The following is a 5,094-nucleotide window of genomic DNA, read 5'->3' as shown; positions in this document are numbered from 1 at the left end:
ACTTCAGAAAGCATTATCGGGCAGCCAAACACGATTAATAGAAGGCCATGATATCCCTGACCAGCCGGGTTTCTCGGCACGTACCGGCGAAAATCCGGTGATTAGTTAAACGGAAGATTTTTACCTTTTATGAAATTGTACATAGAGTAGGACTCCCCTACTATATAAAGGGAGGTCTGATTATTCCTTAACAACGTCGTAACACGCATACCAAGGCAATACATTATTACTTTTCTGTCATTTCCAAGCTCTTACGTTTGTGGATCAGTGTTTCATTATTATAAGCCTGGGATCGAAGAAGGATACCTTGTTGAGACTACCGTCGAGTTCGTAATCGCCCCCCCCCCCTTTATTTTCAAGCGTTTTGACAATTCATCACATCTTTTATTTGTTTAATCTAGCCATATTTACTGTTTGTATTGAGTTAATCCACATATCCTTAAAACCACTTACAAATTTAACTGTTATCTATTTTTGAGGGTAAACACCTATGTGTATTCTTCAACCCTTTCTCTGGTGTACTCATGATGAAGAGACCTGGAAGCGAAGGAAAGCGCAACAGCATTTTCGGGTGCGAATGAAGACTCGCTTAAAAACATGTGAATATATAAAATGGAAATTCCTTATATACTTGATGATGATGCTACTATAATTCGAGCAAATAATCTGGCTGGTGATAATATGAAAAGTAAAAGTTTATTTCTCAAAAGGTTACTAAATTAATTGAAATTGCTTAAGAAAATAACTTTGCTTTATTTTGTAACCGAAAAATCACTATACTTTGTTCATTGTAACATGAACGAGCTAATTATGATAATTTCTCAAAGTTTTTTATTGTTTCTGTCATCATTAAACCTGTGTTGTCATTATATTGGACTCTGACTGCCTTTTTCTGAGCTCATTACTGCTTTCAGCCTAAGGTTAGTTCTATTACTTATTGAGTAAATGGGGTAGGTTGTACTTATACTATACTTTGCACTTTGTGTGTAGATCCAGGTATATCTGGACATGAGGATTGCTAGATCTGTGCTAGTACCTGCTCGGAGACTTTAAGGTAGCTGATATGACGTTCGCAGACCTTGACTCTCTTTCCTTTTATTTTCTTCAGTATTGTTCTATTACTCACACAGTTATACTAGAGTTTTTGGTTTATGTTGATACTTAGTAGTGCTCATGTACTCGTTGACACCTGATTCTTTTGGGGATGGTTGCAGTAGTATTTCAGTTATTTTTATCACATATTTATGAGATTCCACTATTGAGTTTATTAAAACAAGTTTATTGAAATGTTTAGTTGTTATGCGATTGTAGGCTTACCTAGCAACTGCGTTAGGCGCCATCACGATAGGTAGGATTTTGGGTCATCATAACACCGTGTTTTTTCCACTTGTATGACTACGTGAGCTATTATTCATGCTAGAAATCATGTTAAGATTATTTTCTTATCCGTTGATACATGATAGGGACCTTTTTTCTATGTTGAGCTATTTTTCCTTAATCATCCTCATGTTTTTAGTTATGATATTATATCGGCGTGTTATATAACTATCTCTATCGACTATATAATGTTATCTCACATGTTGTTAGTGTCCTTGTGTGTGACACGGGTTTGAGCTAAGCTGTGGCTTGTTGATAAATATTCTATGCGGTATTTTGATTATGATATTGTGAGATGGTGGCATATTAAGACTTGAGGAGATTGATGATTTATTTGGGGTCATAGAGCCATATTGAGTGCATTAATAACTGATGTTAGACCATTAAGTCATGTATATTTGTAATAAGGTGACGCTTGAGTTAAGGCCCCACATTAGAGTAGGTGGCATTGATCTTTGACTTTGATCCGATCAGCACTTGGGTTAGGATCCGTCCCTCCAGAGTCAGGTGATAACCCATGTTCTTTCTGGACCTATGAGTACAAACACACGAGATGTGCTTACTGAGGGACTTACGTCAGGCACCCGTACAATGCTGAGTGTGTGTGTGTGTGATGATTCAACGGAATTGTACCAGGCACCATGAGAAGCTGGGAGCATGATTGACGGGTAGTTATTCCAGGTACCATGAATGTGTTGAGATTGGGTATACTTGATGATCAATCTGTGGTGTTGTTTATTTTGGTATGTAAATTTGACATGCATGCATGCATAGAGTTGTATTTTCCTCATGCTAATTGATATTCGATGACTTTATTTGATGTTTAGAGCTTGAGATCATAGTTTATCTTGATAAATCCGTGTCTAAGTGATTCGAGGTAGCCTTGTTGTCCCGTTCGCAAGCCTTGCATTCCTCTCCATTATCTTATATTATTACTGTTTAGTCTTTCAGACAGTAATGTATGTTGTTCAGACTTTCTATTTAGTACTCCATAGAGCTCATCCACTCGATGACACAAGATTTTTGATTGTTTCAGTTGTATTGTCATTAGAACTTTAGTTAGTTATGCTATTCAGCTATTTGTGACTATTTCTTATTGTTGTCGAAGTTTATTTCCTCTTACTTGTTGGCAGCTTGCATAGCAAGCAGTGTTAGGCGCCTGTAGGGCCCTTTTTTTCCTCCGCGGAAATCGGGTTTATGACATTTGCGGGGACAACTCATTCCTTTTAGGAACTGGGTTTAGCAATTGAAGAGTCACCACCTAATGATTAGGGTGCATTAAGACACCAAAAGAGTTCGATTTGAATAACCAGAGATAGGGCAAGGGCTTGAAATTATTCTAAGGGGAAGGTGTTAGGCACCCCTCAGAATCCACTAGTGTGGTTCCCGGCCAGACAATTATTGTGAATTGAGATAAATTAACATATAGGCAAATAAGGCTCAAATAAGAGGGGATTTCAACACATAATGGTTTGAAGGCAAGATTGAAAAGGGCAATTAGAAAAGCTGATTTTTAAAGAGTTACAATGCTAAAAGAGTAAAGAATAAAAGAAAGGGGGAGTCCTAGGTTTATTAAAAATATGGATCACCCCACACAATGTCCGGTAATCACTCCTCCACGAGGGGATACACGTGATATTATCGCGTGGTCATCATATCTATATCTACCCTTCCCACCCCATTAGGGTATTTAAAGCGCGGATTGGTCTTTATTACTTATTGCATGCTATTACCCGTCCCGTTCCTACCAGTCCCGGAGGCACTTAGGACTACTAATCCTAAAGGGAGGGATATTAGGCTCATCTGGGGTTTCAAAGGTAAAAATTCTAGGCGACATACAAAACACATTCTGCATATTTGGGGAGACATATAAACATATAAGGCTCAGTTATACCTCCTTGAACAGAAAAGCATATAATTAGCATGACATTCACATACTGTTTTAGGTCTGATTAAAATTGAATACGAGGGAGTCTAAAAGATTGGGGCAGATTGGTTTACTACATAATTCAGATAAGAAGCCCGAATCAGGACTGCCTGCTGGTCGTAATAATTAACAGAAGCAGATTCAGTTTTTAATTATTACTCTAAGGCTTGCCTAAGTGTTAAGACGGGGTCCTATAGGCATGACATCTACTGAATTCAGAAGGCGATGAGACAGTAAGAACTCAGAATGAATTATTTGAAACCCTATAGGCATGCTTGCTAAACTTTGGTTAAGTGAAGGACTTAGATTGTAAAAAGAGAGGCAGAATTAACAGATTGATTACAGGTTCTGCAGGTGAAAGTACAAATTATTGCTGATTTTATAGCTAGCATTAAGTGAAGCGAATCAGATTCATTTAGAAGCTCCTATAGGCGTGTTTTCTATACATTGCTTATTTTAAACCTTATAGACGTAGTATCTGAATGCAGAAGCTTGTTTTCAAACCTATAGGCATGGTATCTAATGCAGAAATTGCTTTTAAAACCTATAGACATGGTATCTAATGCAGAGCTTGCTTTAAAACCTATAGATATGGTATCTAATGCAAAAATTGCTTTTAAACCTATAAACATGGTATCTAAAATGCAGAACTTGTTTTAAAACCTATGAACATGGTATCTAAATGCAGAACTTGTTCTAAAACTTATGGATAGTATCTGAAGGTGAAACTTTGTTTAAAACCTTATGGGCATGCTGAATATTAGAACATCCTATAGACATGGTTTCTACATGTATTGAGTATGTAGAATTAGAATAGACCTATAGGCATGATTTCTATATGTATTTGAATATGCAGAATTGTAATAGACCTATAGGCATGATTTCTATATGTATTTGAATATGCAGAATTGCAATAAACCTATAGGCATAATTTCTACCCTTTTTGCATGCATAGTTACCCAAACCCTATTTCACTAGCCAACCCCGAGTATTCTTTACAAATTATTACAAACCAGAGTAACAAATACATCAGAAAAATACAAAGAAAATAATTACAACCCTAAAAGGCCTAATTTTTTGACTTCCTACCTGAATTATGAGATAGACCAACTCAAACACCACTGATCCAAAGCCTTTCTCCAATTTGAGTGTGTCAGAGTTCCCTAAGAGCCTCAATGGGACTCCGGGCAGTGCTCACACCCAAATTGTAACACCAGAATAGGGACAAGTGTAGTGTGGAAGGGCCAGCCCTCGAGTGTCCAAGTTTAGAGGTAGCTCAATGGGTCCCAAGGCAAGGCTCACAAGAGGAGGCAGAACTTAAAGTCTAAGAGAGAGTGCAAGTGCAGAAACAGAGTTTTAAAGAACTAAAAAAGTAAAGAAGAGGGGGAGAGGTGCTGGGAAACAACCATAAACAAGTCATACAAAGGGTTCAGAGATTGGGGAAATTACCAAAGAGCCTATGTTCTTAGGCATTAGCTAATTCTGGGCATGCACAGCAATAGAGAGTGCTGTTATGCTTACAGAATCAACAAGAATGCACAACATATGATGGTGACATAGAGGTTATGATTCCAGGGGAATCAAGTTTGAGCCATAGACAATAATACTCAATACTGTCATGTCTCAAACAAACCATTAGCATCAAACACATTAGGGTAGGGGGTTTGGGATTCATAATAGAAGGAAATTATAGCATGCTAAAGTAAACACTGAACTAAACACAAACAGTGGGCAGACATGCAAGTAAAGGTATTAAGTAAACACATTGTTTGTGATTGCTGAATATCTAA

The sequence above is a fragment of the Nicotiana attenuata genome, chromosome 6 (assembly GCF_001879085.1).
Source record: "Nicotiana attenuata strain UT chromosome 6, NIATTr2, whole genome shotgun sequence".
Lineage (NCBI taxonomy): Eukaryota > Viridiplantae > Streptophyta > Magnoliopsida > Solanales > Solanaceae > Nicotiana > Nicotiana attenuata.
The sequence above is the reverse complement of the archived record's forward strand: the minus strand, read 5'-3'. Positions refer to the sequence as shown.